General features: G+C 39.3%; 1 pseudogene; it reads left to right on the top strand.

The window, feature by feature from the left end:
• Positions 1 to 6343: 6343 nt before the first annotated feature.
• On the top strand, positions 6344 to 7818 carry LOC149925663 (uncharacterized; annotated as a pseudogene).
• The last annotated feature ends 5899 nt before the right edge of the window (positions 7819 to 13717 follow it).

Below are 13717 nucleotides of genomic sequence, written 5' to 3'. Positions count from 1 at the left end.
TTTACTAAATGTCCACGTCTTACACATTGAATTTAAATATTTCCTGATTGGTGGTAAAAACGGGGGAAGCCCCATTGAATCAAAGTAGAATCCTCGTTTTCGGCCATCGACGTAGACGCAGATCCAATGAGAACCTGTTTCGCCCCTTTTAACAAAATTAATGATAACCGATTGTGGGTATTTCGCGACGGGTTTTAAATTATCGGAAGAAAAAACGCCGAAAAAGTTCGTTGTTTTATACAGTGCCTGAGATAAGTCAACGTTTTTCGTAGTCATTTTAATAGTCTCGAATAATGTTCCTATTTTTATCCATCTGTAAACAAGATTGAAATTCGGCGTACACGATAACGACCGTAGAATCTTTTAAAGGGGTACCAAATCCTAAATCTAAGCATAGTTGCCCTCTCTTTACGGGGTTCCAAAACGTGACGACACTAGCCGAATTATCGGGAGTCAGATCAAAAGCGTATAAGGCAAAGCCTAGAGGAAAGTCAGCCAACGCGACGTGATTTCGCTCGTCTTTGTAGTGAATCCCAGTTCCCGAAAATAGCGAATGATAGGCTAGCGAAAATGGTTTACTATTAAAATTAGGAGTCAAAGCTTTCGAAGGGATTTGTTCGTTATCGACGTATAGAGCCAAATAATTTAGATCGAAATTTTTAAAATTATAAGAATTAGACTTAACGGAGCCCTTATACGCTTTGTTGGTGGCTTAACCAATAATGACTCTGTTTGGCATTGGACCTAAGAATATATTGTCAAATCGAACTAGCCAATGTTTTAGCTTTAATTTCGGTACGAGTAAAGGGATATTTGGCATTACTACGTAATAATCCTTGCTGATGGGCTAATAAAATTTTAGGCATAATTTTAACTTTACGTACAATTAGAGCAGCGTCTATAAATTCGACTTTATACGCGTCGACAGTGTCGCTAAAAAGGGTAAAATTATCGCTATTTCTAGTTAGTGAAACCTTAAGTTGTACGCCATTAATTAAATATTTGTTGAATTTAAAAATGTCACAAAAAATGTTCCCTTAAAGTTCAATTTCTTTCGAATCCGCGGCGAGGGCTTGACGTTTCGTGAATCCGGTGTTTGTCAGGAGGTCCATACTTCCGACCGTGTCATTTTACCATCCATATGTCGCTAGGTGAGTGTTTCGCATCGTTCCCAAAGTTGAGCAAGGTTTCGATATACGCCCGATAGGGGTAATTAGCGGCCGATGATGAAACCATCGTATCATTGAGTTTCACTTCGCATTGTTTGAATAGCGAATGCAGAGAATTGTTCACGAGCGAAACGTTAGACCCGGCATCCAAGTTGTCACCGTTGGTCTTGACGATTTTGACTTTACAATATATCATTGTCATTGCCAAATCTGTGTAAGAGTCTCCCGTACAAGGTAACGCAAATTCGGTGATAGAACTTCTGTCGATAGACGAGATTGGTTTATACCATACCAGTTGACCTTTTTCAACGCTGACTTGAGTTGGTAGTTCGTTGAAAATATTTAATTCGCTTTTAGGTACTTCCATTTTAGAGAGCAAAAATATCGCGAACCGTACGCATGAACTTGCGGCGTTTAACTGAACCCTTTTTCTTAGCGCGGGGCTTCTTCAATGCTTTCTTAGTAGTTTTTCTTCTCTTGCGACGACCCGATCCTTCTTGCGCAGCCATTTGGTCCACAGTTTCTGGCATTCGTTTATTGGCTGACGTTTTTAAGTCCTGACCTTGCAAGACGTCCCGAGTGCTTTCTTTCCTGTAGAAAGAGCCCTATTTCAAACGTATTTTGCGGATTGTTTTAGGAATGGGAATACAAATCTAGCTAGCCCTGAAAAAAAGCTACCAATTCCGTGCCTTTTTTGTCCCGCAAAACCCAGAGAAATAAGGTAAATCTACTCCTCCCCCCGCCTGTTTTAATAAATGTTGCATGTAGGGACAATTTCTATCTACGTACTGATAAGCCATTTTTACGGAGCTCGTCGTAAATGTACTTTACACGTGACTGTACCAAACTGAAATGGCACGAATTCACCTAAACTAGTTCTTACATTAATGTCGATACTGTCAAAATAATTTCTACTCAGTTTAAGGTAATGCGGAGAATCGAAAGTTTTTGAAACGGTTGATCCATGGGGCGCGTTTTGGTCTACAACAATTGTTCGCAAAAGGGGGGCTAATGTATCCCCCACCATTTCATTTCCAACCAAATCGGAATACACGAACATTAGATCGGGTACCAATAAGTTTAATTTCATAGGGGTATCTGATCTGATTGCTAGCGTAGGTGATATATTAGTAAAATTATCTCTAAATCCTAAAATTTTCTTCAACTCCGACGTTAACTCGAGTTTGCATTAATGTTTACTATAGGAAGTGTATTGTACGTATCCACTTTCTAAACTATATTCAAATTTTCCTAATGAATCATTATCGAACTCTGAATTAGCGCTTTCCTTTAAACAAAGGTTCAAACTTTTAATACTTTCATTAAGTACAGGCAAAAGTTCATGAGGATTTTTGTAGTACCCCTGAGGTATCTCGGGGAAGTCGTACGTATATTTGTAATCTACTATGTGGGCTGGAGGGTTCGATAGTAATTCCTTAATTTCTATTCCGCATCCCATTGGTTCGCTTACGTTATAAAAATATAAAGGATAAATAATTTCTACCAGGGCAATTTCCCAATCTCCGCGTAAACTAATGGGTTTGGCCAACGTTGTAGAATACGAGGCTAGAGTATTTTCAAGATTGTTTTTATTCTTATCTCTTGTATTACTAGGAAGAGTTATGTAAATCCCAGACGTCATCTTGATTAACCCAACTATTAAACGATGGAGGATATCCTAGCCAACTAACGTACAATTGTTTTACTCCGTTTTTAGCTCTCTGCCGTAAAACCTTGTTTAACTTGTACGAACGAGGCGCGCTGACCTTTTGAAGCTCTCTCGAATAGAACGTCCCTTCCTTTTATATCGATTTCTGATAGGTCTTTTATTTTATAAACGGGAGGATGTCTTTTAACTATAGCTACGACTTTAAATATTTCTTCGGTATAATTAGCTTCGAATCCCTTTTGAAGTATCATTTTAGTTGTATTTATTCTAACCAAATCCCCTACTTGGAATTGCGGTTTCATTTTCAGTTTCTCGGCATAATATTTAGAGTAAATATTATTGTACACACGTAATACTTTAGTTTCCGAAACGTCATTAGGGGCCAATTTAATTGAGCTATGGTAAGAGGAATTGTACTCTTCGACCAAGTCCTGTAAGAATTCCAAATATCTATTTGTGGAGTGATGGGTAAAATATCTATACATTTTTGTTAACGTTCTATTAAACCTTTCTACGATAGAGGCTTTTATCTCGTCATTTTCGGTACTAAAAAATGTAACTTTATTATTTTTGAAATATCCTTGTACTTCTTTATTCCTAAATTCCGTGCCCTTGTCCGATTGGAATTTATCCGGAATTCCGTCTTTGAAAACCATTTTTATATTTTCCAAAACCTCTTTCCCCGATTTAGTTTTAAGAGGTAACCCCACGCTTTTCTACTAAAACAGTCTATAATTGTTAAAATATATTTGTATCCGTCATTATCAGCCTCTAACGAACGCATATCGTTAATATCCGCCTGGTATTGTTCCCTTATATTACTAATTACTATTTTATTTCGTTTAAACTTTTTATATCTAGGCCTATGCATCGTAAAAGCGTCGATTCCTCTTAACCATTTTTCTACAGTTTCCCTACTTAGGCCGTGAGACTTTACGGACTGGAATAACCTTTCAACGACTCCGAAAGACGCCGGATGCCTTGGGTCAAAATATATTTTTTCTAAAATAGCTTCTCCCATACTTTCGGCTTTCGCGCGCGACTCCTTGTTTGTTTATACGAGTGATGAGAAGAGTCCCCGTCTGACGCTGAGTGATCTCGGTCGAGGCTACGGGTGAAGTGGGGCTTATCTGTCCTGCGCGCGCGCCCTCTTTGAGGAACCGGGTACTCTCTCTTCACATTTGGTTTAACGGGAAAACGTCTAGTTTGTTGTCGGGCGCTTTGAGCTAGTGGGCCGGGAAAGCCGGGGATCGTCGGTGAAGAGTTCAATTGGGTTAAATTGGTAATAAACGCGAAATATCCGATAGGTTTTGGGTAGGTTTTAGGATTTAAATACGCTTTAGCAATTTCGCTAATATTGGAACCTTTAATAGGACGACCGTTTATTACGAGCTCCCCGTTTTCATCCCACCGTATTCTATCGGGTACAGTTTCAAACTGATCCACCATGTTTTGCGCTTTATGGTAATATATCAAAGGCAAATCATCTATCCAGTCCCTACTTAGCGAGTCGATCGCGGAAGCAATTTCGATTTCTTTAGGAGCCAAGGCCTGTTTACGTAGATTTCGGTGTCTCATTAAAGCTTGTTCGTATAAAATCCATTTCGAGACGTCGTCTAAATCTTTCATATTTAATATTTGGTCCATCTTAGCGTCTAATTCAGAGACGGTCAGAGCGAGGGGTGCGCGAACGGGTCGAGCTTTAAAACGTCGCTAGGGACGATAATAATTTTTCTGGCGTGTTTAATTGTTTACTTCCGAATATAGAACCAAGTAAGGTTGAAACGACGGGTAGAAGAAACGAGAAAAATCCGCCTCCAGACTGTACTAACAATTTCTTTTTACTTTTCCAAGCTACGCGTTTACTGGCAAATTTTCTAAGGGTATTTTTATGACGAGATAACCTGGTTTTTTGGGTATTTGATAGTTTGACGTTACCAATTAAAGTGTTATGAATACACTCGGCTATTGCATCTATGAGGGATTTGTCGGCTTTAGCTAAAATGGCTTTTCGTTGAACGGGTTTGCAACGACCGAGATAATGGAGAGCGTCTCTCTCGATACGCACTCTACGAGACATCATTCATAACTGATTGAGATTACGAAATGTTAGTTCTTTTTATTTGGGGAGATAGGCGTAGCACGTTTCTCCCGGTAAAATATTAGTTAAGACTCTTTGATCTTCAGGACACGTTTGAGTTAAATTGAATACTAGATAACCGTGAGGTCTGGAAGTAGCGTCTTCGTAGGCGTCTACTACAAAACGCCATTTATCAGGGAACATTTGTCTAGCGAGATAAGCCACTTGTTGACGGTCTCGGGGACTTTTCAACAAAATAATATAATGCGAATTCAAGGAAACTGTTCGGCTATCTTTCGATTGATGGAATAAGTTCTGAGTAATAAAAATAACGCTTAGAGAACGATGATGCGTCCCTTTCACGAATAAATCGAAAATTTGACCTTTACTCTCGCTCATCTGGTCGTCGATAACTAATAATATAGGATCTTTTCCGTCATAGTCTGATAAAACAGGCAATCCTTCTTTAAAAACTACGCGATGTTTCATTTTATTGTATAAAGGCTGCCACTCTCCGTAATACCAATGTATTTCTTTGAAACCCGGAACAAACATTTCCTCTTCGTGATTAATTATAGATTCAATTAAATAGATTTTGCCACTCTGACTCGGGCCTGCCGTTACGCAATTAAACGGATGAATAAATTGCATGGTTATCTCCCTTCGAGTACTAACGTACAAATGAAAATGTAAATTAAAATTCGGTTAAATTTATGGGACTCTTCATCGGAGGAAAAAATATAATCGAATAACCTATTTCGTCCCTTACCCCGTATAGGTTTTATATTCACTTTAGAGTCGTGAGACTATATTCACTTTAGAGTCGCAAGACTGAAACCTATATTCACTTTAGAGTGGTGAGACTAGAAGCTTAATTTTTAGCGCGAATTAGCGATTGGCAGCCGCTACGTCCCCTTCCTCAGGACCAATAGCTGTTTCAATAAAAAAAACGTCAGTCACTCGGACAAATATGCGATAGAGCAACGGGACATACAACATCGTAACTTTAGTCTCTAATTTAGTCTTTGGATTTAGATTTTCATAGTGCAGGGCTACCAGCCAGGTGGGTTACCGCCAAAATAATTTCGCAGATCGCAGTCTGTCAAAGGCCTATTGTGTGTTGATAAGTAATTTGAATATTCGTATGATTTTATTTCAGTCTAAGTTTAATTACATTAAATTACGTTCGGAATGCCTAAAAATATTAATTGGTCGAGGGGTAATACCTGTTGTGTTCCTAATTGCCTTAGCAATACAATGTCATCTCATGGTATAAGCTTTCATCGCTTTCCGAAAGAAGAAGTAATAAGAGATGAGTGGGTGAGAAGAATAAGATTTGTCTCGCATAAACTTATCGATAGTAAATCACCAATAACCAAACGTAGGTTAAGTGGTAATACACCATTAAAAGATACCATTACTTAGATGCCTTCTAAAAGACAGTTAGTTTGCGGCCTTCATTTTCGAAAAGACGGTGTTAAACAAAAACAAGACAAGTTTCCGGTATTCATTGGGAACTACACCTTTCCAGAGCACATATCTACCATAAGGGAACGTGAAATGTTTATTCCTGAAGTTGGGGCAAACGTAACAGTTGGCTTTGATAAACCCAAAGAAGATTTTTTGAATAACGTGTGTTCATATTCTTGGGTATCTGATGTCAATGACTGTAATGACCATACGTATCACTTAACAAACTGCCCGATACAGGGAAAACATCGACATCTTTTATCTAATAACAGCAGAAGCAGTGAAGGCCAAATAGCTCTCTTAGAGGAACAGTTGTCCGAATGCCAACAAGAAGTAATTGAACTTCGTAAAAGAATATCTACTTTTGAAAGCTTATTGCGTGATAAGGATGCTGTTATTGAAAAAAATGCTGTGCGTGATAAGTTTTCTTTTGGAAATATTGCCAAAAATAAACAACAATTAAAGTTCTACACTGGCTTTCATACTGAAGAAGATTTAAATGGTTTCTATGACTATCTGAAAGATGATTTCCCAAAATTACATTTTTACAATAGTGCTAAAGGTTATGTGCGTAAGCGACCAAGAGACGAGTCTAGCCAAGGTAGAGCGCCCTTATTGGATTTCAAGAATCAGCTGTTTTTAGTTTTGTGTCGTATAAGAGTAGGGTTATTAGAAGAAGACTTAGGCTATCGTTTCGAGATAAGTACACAAACGGTTTGTAATATTTGGGTAACGTGGGTAGATTTTTTGTACAGAAGATTAACACGAATACCGATATGGCCATCTCGCAAGATTGTGGACGAATTTATGCCAGACGCATTTCAAGAGTTATACCCTTCAACTCGGGTTATTATTGACTGTTCAGAACTATTCATAGAGAAACCAAACCACTACACAACCCAAAGTGATACGTACTCGCAGTACAAAAAACACAACACGGCTAAAGGCCTAATAGGCATCGCACCTAATGGATTTGTGACGTTTGTTTCCGATTTGGCACCCGGTAGGATTTCCGATAAAGAAATTACAATGGACAGTGGATTGATGGATAAGTTAGATAAAGGAGATAGTTTAATGGCTGACCGAGGTTTCATCATAGAAGAGGAACTGGAACATCGGGGCGTAAATTAAATATACCACCATTTCTAGGAAAAAAAAAGAAAGAAGAAATTGAGAAAACTCGAAAAATTGCTAATTTGCGTATTCACATTGAACGAGTAATAGGAGAAATAAAAAATAATCGAATTCTTAAATACGTTTTCCCCAACACTATGCACGACCAACTTAACAAAATTTGGATGATATGTAGTTATTTAACTAACATCATGAACGAACCGCTGCTTGATAGAAAAGAGAAGAAAACACCTGAAAATGATACATCACCTGACGACGAAACTGAGGGTCCATCAAATACTCAAGAAGGCCATTGAAAAATATTACATGTAATGTATGTTGAAAATAATTTTTAACAAATTAGTTTTTTTATAAAAAATATATTTAATTTTCGTAATAAAAGATCATTAGCACCTAGTATTTGGACGGTTTCATTTGTTTATCACTTAAAGCTTTTGCACAAAATGAGTGTAATAAAAATAACATAATTTAGGAACAATTATTTGACTAAAAAGATTTTCATCAAATCTTATTCTTTGGCAAAAAAAATCTTCTCCGGAAACTATAAAGAAGTCGCACCATTTGTAACCAGTAACTCCAAGCTGCCCTTGTACTTGATAATAGTAATTATGATTTTCTTTTAGAGCTAAACTACTATCTTTGTTAATTTTCAAACATGGGGCGTGCTTTTGTCCGATAGCTTCTTTTATTGATAGGCCTAGCTGTTTAGCTTTTGAGAGAGTTTTTATTTCGATTAATCCGTATTCGTTGATACTACTATCAAAGCATAAGCGATCAGGGGAGGCTCCAATTATTGGTAATGATGGATTAACGCAAAATCCAATCTTGAACGTTCTTACTAATCCACCCTTGTTAGTTTCATACATAGTAATAGCATTCGCTTCGTTATTAATTCCTTCTTGAACGTAAGCGTTTCGACTCAGATCTGCTCCCTTTCTGATTGTTTCAACATATTTTTCAGTTACAGCTTTTTGCCTCTTAATTATTTCTCCAAATTTTGATGCGGTGATTCTAATTTCTCGCTCAACTTCCCACAACTGCCAATTTTCTGATTTTTTATCCGATTGGAACCGTGTTAGACGCTCCAGTTCTTTGGCCTGTTCTAGCGTAATCAAACAGTTCGCAGGGAATAACATATCTTGATGAGCGATGTTTGGAAAAGGTATTTCGTTTCTCTGAATTTCTAATTCATTGCTCGTAATCGAATCATTCGCTTCTTTTCGATCACCAAATTCTGGAGTAATAGGTCGATCTGTTGGTGTGAAGTCTCTTTCCGAAAGAATTTTTTGAAACATGGGTCTACGTTGCCCGAAAGCCTGACAAAAATTTTTCATTCTAATATTCAATTTTTGATTATCTTCAGCCAACTCAATATCACTTAGCTTTGGTAGGGAAGAATACTTTGAGGTACCGTTTGTGCGCTTTTTATCAGAAACGTCTGATATACGATGTTTAAGCTTATGCCTCACGAAGTTTAATTTAGAAAATGTTTTGACTTGAAGTTTAGACGTTTTTGAGGTTTGATTTCCCCACTGTCTTTCACCTTCGGTACATGAAACATCATCTTGAATGTAGATTCGTTTATCGACTTTGCAGTCCCAGAGATAAAATAGAATGGCACTCACGTGTTTACAAACACCAGCAGTACCGCAGGGACATTGACAATGCGCAAGATTAACGTCTCCTCTTACGTTATCAAGACTAATTTGAACTACATATTCCTTTGAGCTGTAGGATGACGTGACAATGCATTTCACATAAATGGAATCTTCAATGCGACACAAAAAAACACTTCTAACTTTGCCCGCTTTCACCATTCTGTTTCCGTCCTCTAAATGTTTGGTAGCCTTGTTTCGATTGAAATAATCAAAAATGATGTTGATACTGTATTGTATAGGGAGATCTTTCAATTGCTTGGTCCAAGGACCTGTTGTGAAATTTTTCTTAAAAGGAGCTAGTTTTTTGCTAGGTGTTGAGAGTTGCTCTTCATTTGAGTTGGACTTTGTTTGAGTCGTAGTTTCTGGCTCTGGAAGATCTAATTTTCTTTTGGCTGAAGGTGTGTTCGATTTATTTCGCGGACTTTCTCCCAAAACAATTCTTATTTCTGGCGTAATTCCAGTCTTAGGAGATTTAGGACTAAATAAATTTTCTTTTACACTATGGCCTGTAGGTTGTAGGCCTAAAGTTGTCTGTGATTTCGGTTTGCAAAGCTTTGGTGTGTTTAAAACGTTCTCCATGTGAAATTAAATTCTAGGCCTATATTAAAAAAAAAGATAACGTTAATAATTATATTTAAAAAGATGACGAAAAGAAAATTTAATTCTTACCTTAAATCAAATAGTTTAGGAGACGAACGGTCACGAACCAGGCATCGCCGAGGCCCTAAGCGGAAGCGAGCGAGCTAAGAAAAGGACTACCAACCATTTTACTTAGCTAAAGCCGTGAATAGAGTAAACAAAGTTGGCATTCGGTTGAACCGAACTCCGAAGCTATTCAACCAACCAACCGAAATTTTTATACAGTCTTTCCTCTCGCAGAAAAGTCGGGGGGGAAACAAGAGAAAGAAACTTTTATTGAAACAGCTATTAGATTCGCTTTTTATAGCCGTAGGGTACCGTAGTGAAGTCGTCCAGTAACCGTACCTTGTCTACGACGGGTCTATAGATTTTAGTACGGTCGACGGAAACGACCGTATGGTCGGGAAGCCGTAAAATCTGCCGCGGCTGGGGCACGGTTACTGGCTCGTTCGTTTCTCCGTCGACGCCTATCAAACTTTTAAGCGTATCCATATTAACCAAATCTTTAATGCCTTGATTTATACGGAACCCTTTGACCTTCATCTCGTAGGAGACTTTGCCGGTCGTAGGGTTCAGTACTTTAAAGGCGTAATTTTTTGCACCACCTGTAGCCAATTCTTGGATGTACGAGCCTTTTCCGTACTTTTCCAACTCATCTGTCATTTCTCCGAGATAGTTTCCCGTCTCAATCTCTATACCATCTCGTTCTTTTAGATAAATGCAACTGTCCGTATCATAATAATACGAAAGCGGACCTAATCTCCTTAAATAAGAGTATAACTTGATCCTAGTCATTACCGTAGTACAGGCGGCAATAACTACGTTCGTGTTTGGGTAAACAAGATCGATATCTTTCAAAAACGCCCACTTGACCACGCAATGCGTTTGACTTAAGGGAATAACCGATTTAACTTCTATGTCGGGGTCTAAGAATAAATCGAAAATTTTTTTGGGTTCGCTAATAATAGCCGATTGGTCTTTGCGCGGGTTAAGACCGAACCGTCCCCAAAAAGAGTTAAGGCAAAGCTTCGCGATGGTACGAAGTCCGGGGTTCATTTTAATATTGCTAGGATCAAGTTTTACTCCTTCCTTATCGTAATATTCGTCAACGTATTTCTTAATCTCTTCATCGGTCTCTATTCCCGAGGGTAAGCCGCTGGATTCCTGTTTGAGTTTAAGAAAAGCGTTGACGTATTCGGAGAAAAGTCCACCCTCTTTCGATAACGGATCGTATTTTACTATCTCGTATTCCCAAATTTCGTGAATAGAAATGACCTTGTAACCCATTTCGATTGCCAACTGTACCTCGTCAGAGACCCAAGTACCAGTTATTTCTCGTTCAGAGTCTTCGTGGGGACAATCCTGCTGGTTTCGAGACTCGCTACATTTTTGGCAGTTGGCAAACACTAGTTTCGAATCTATTCTTTGGGGTAAAACGGAATGATAGAGAGATTGAGGAGTTAACATTGTCGCTTTTATTAAACCGTGTACGGTAGAAATGTCAGGGAAAGGAGCTTTTACGTGTATTTTAGGGTGTCCCACGGGTAACTTGCAATACTTGTTACACCCCGGATAGAGTGAACAAATATCAATGTATTTAATTTCCTCCCCCTCTTTACACTTGTGATGTAATTTCAAGGCTGACGTACGTCCTCCGAAAAAGGCTTGGCGGGGACGAATTGGTTCTAATGTTTTTAATTTTAAATTTTGAGTAGAAAGATAGGCGTCGATGGCGGGGCTAGTACGCCTCTCGGCTTTGAAGGTACATTCCCATTTTTCATGGACAGTGTATCCCAATTGCTTCAAGCGGTTTGTGGTAGCAACGGTTGACGCGTATCGTGAATTATGGGTCTGTGTGTGGTCGCCGTATAACGCTAAGTTTCTATTCGATAGGAAAACACTTTTTACAGCCGTGATAATAACAGCCGTGATATTGAAACACTTCGTTGCCGAGAAGTCCGTCCACGTTAATGTTAAGAATTCTAGATTCAAATCCATTAAAAGCAGACTGTATTTCCTTCCCTCGTAAGTGAGACATCCATTCAAGCCATTCGATCGCGCCAAAACTCTGGGGCACTACACCAATCGTATCAGGCTGTAAAAAGTGTTTCCTAAAGATAAAACTGCATACTCCCGCAATCGTTATCGCGGTTAAGAATGGGTCTATTTCGAATTTATCCATGAAAATAGAACTATAAGATATACAGCCTTGCAAAAGAATATTGATGTCCTGGCGGCAGTACCGAGTCTCTTTTATAATCAAAATAATTAAAGTTGGGGTCCGAATTACTGCAAGCTTCCGACAGGGAATCGTTATACCACTGGATAAATTCATCGTAGGCCTTACCGCTTAAACGATTAGGGTCGTACGCTTCGATCGGAGGCATGTCATTATGTAGTACGTAATTGGTTTCGTTCGAACGGGCAGGATCAAATTCATGGTCTACGGCATTAAGCAATAAATGTGGGAAATGTCCCTTATTTAAATTATTATCTAAACCGAATGTAGAAAAGAATTGAGAAAGAGCGAAAGGCATAAAATTTAGGGAATCTAAGAATTTTAATTTTTTATACTGTACGTTCATGAATTTGGTCCCGTCAGTCAGGACTTTAGGAGTCCACTTTAAATCGACCATTTTACGTACTATAAATTGCGCATCGTAACCATTAGCGTTATGGGCGATACATATTATCTTATCAGCCACTCTGTTAAGCGTACGAAGATACTCCAGAAAGTCACCGACGGGGTCTTTTGAGAGAAATATTTTCTCCCGAGGACCACCACCGCATTTAATGCACGCGTACCGACTATCGTTTTCTTCGAAACAGAATTTACACGCTTTTTGCGAAACGCATAAAATTGGTTCGTGAAAATGTAGGGGTACGGGAGACCAAGGTTTGGCCACTGAGTTATTTGTTGTCCAACCGAATTGAAACCACAGGATTCATTCTTAAAAACTCTTTATTAAACCAACCGATTACAAATTAAACTTAATACAGGAGGTAAGTCGATCGTTGATCGGTCCCAGGATTTGCAATGACCTCGGACTCTCCAGCACGTTCTTTATATCCATCCGAAAGCCCGCTGTTGTCGACCCTTGAACTCCAGATACGGCCGACCGCCGCTGGACTGGTGACGCCATCTCTCCACTCCCGAGGGTACTATGAACGTAAACGAACCCACCGAGGCTTCCCGATACGGCTCCCCGTTACATCTTCCCCCTCCCCAAAAAAGGGAAGCCTCGGGCTAAAACACACCAGAGGAAAACACTACATTAACAAGGAAACAACGGGAAAAGCAACTTTATTCAGGGGGAAAAAAACAACCACCCGTACAATTTTTAATCCGACAGATAAAGTCTATAAAATTCCAGTACATTCCGTAACAAAACCGCCGCCAAAGGATCCACCTCACATCCCCTCAAAGATGCCAACCGACCCACGAGCACCCCCAAAATCCCCGGCAACGGAACCGAAATGTCCACAAAATAGTCCGCCGGAAGACCCCGGGAACAAACAACGGTGCCGCCGACTCCACAATAATCCGGCCCACCGCTATCCCCCGAAAAACTTCCCTCGCTGGCCCCAACGATGGGGACGTCGCCATAGGCGAATACCCCAACCAAAGGTTCGGAAAATACCCCAAAAACTGGTCTGCATCCCACCGAGACCCCGAAAATTGTGCAGAAGAACATGATGGGGCATAGACGTGTTCCCTCAACAACCAACCAAATTACCATGAAGCCTCCCAAACAGTCTCAAACGGAGAACGGGAGGGAAAGCAGAGAGAGATTCTAGGGATTGTGACCTGGAGGACGTGATAAGATATCAGACTGATTATCTCGTCCTCCAGGTTATAATCCTTCTCTCTTTGACCAGGTCTTACGAGATAACGATT

Source organism: Leiobunum rupestre, chromosome 10 (assembly GCF_980474605.1).
Source record: "Leiobunum rupestre chromosome 10, qqLeiRupe1.1.hap1, whole genome shotgun sequence".
NCBI classification, from domain to species: domain Eukaryota; kingdom Metazoa; phylum Arthropoda; class Arachnida; order Opiliones; family Sclerosomatidae; genus Leiobunum; species Leiobunum rupestre.
This window is presented reverse-complemented; position numbering and strand designations above follow the sequence as displayed.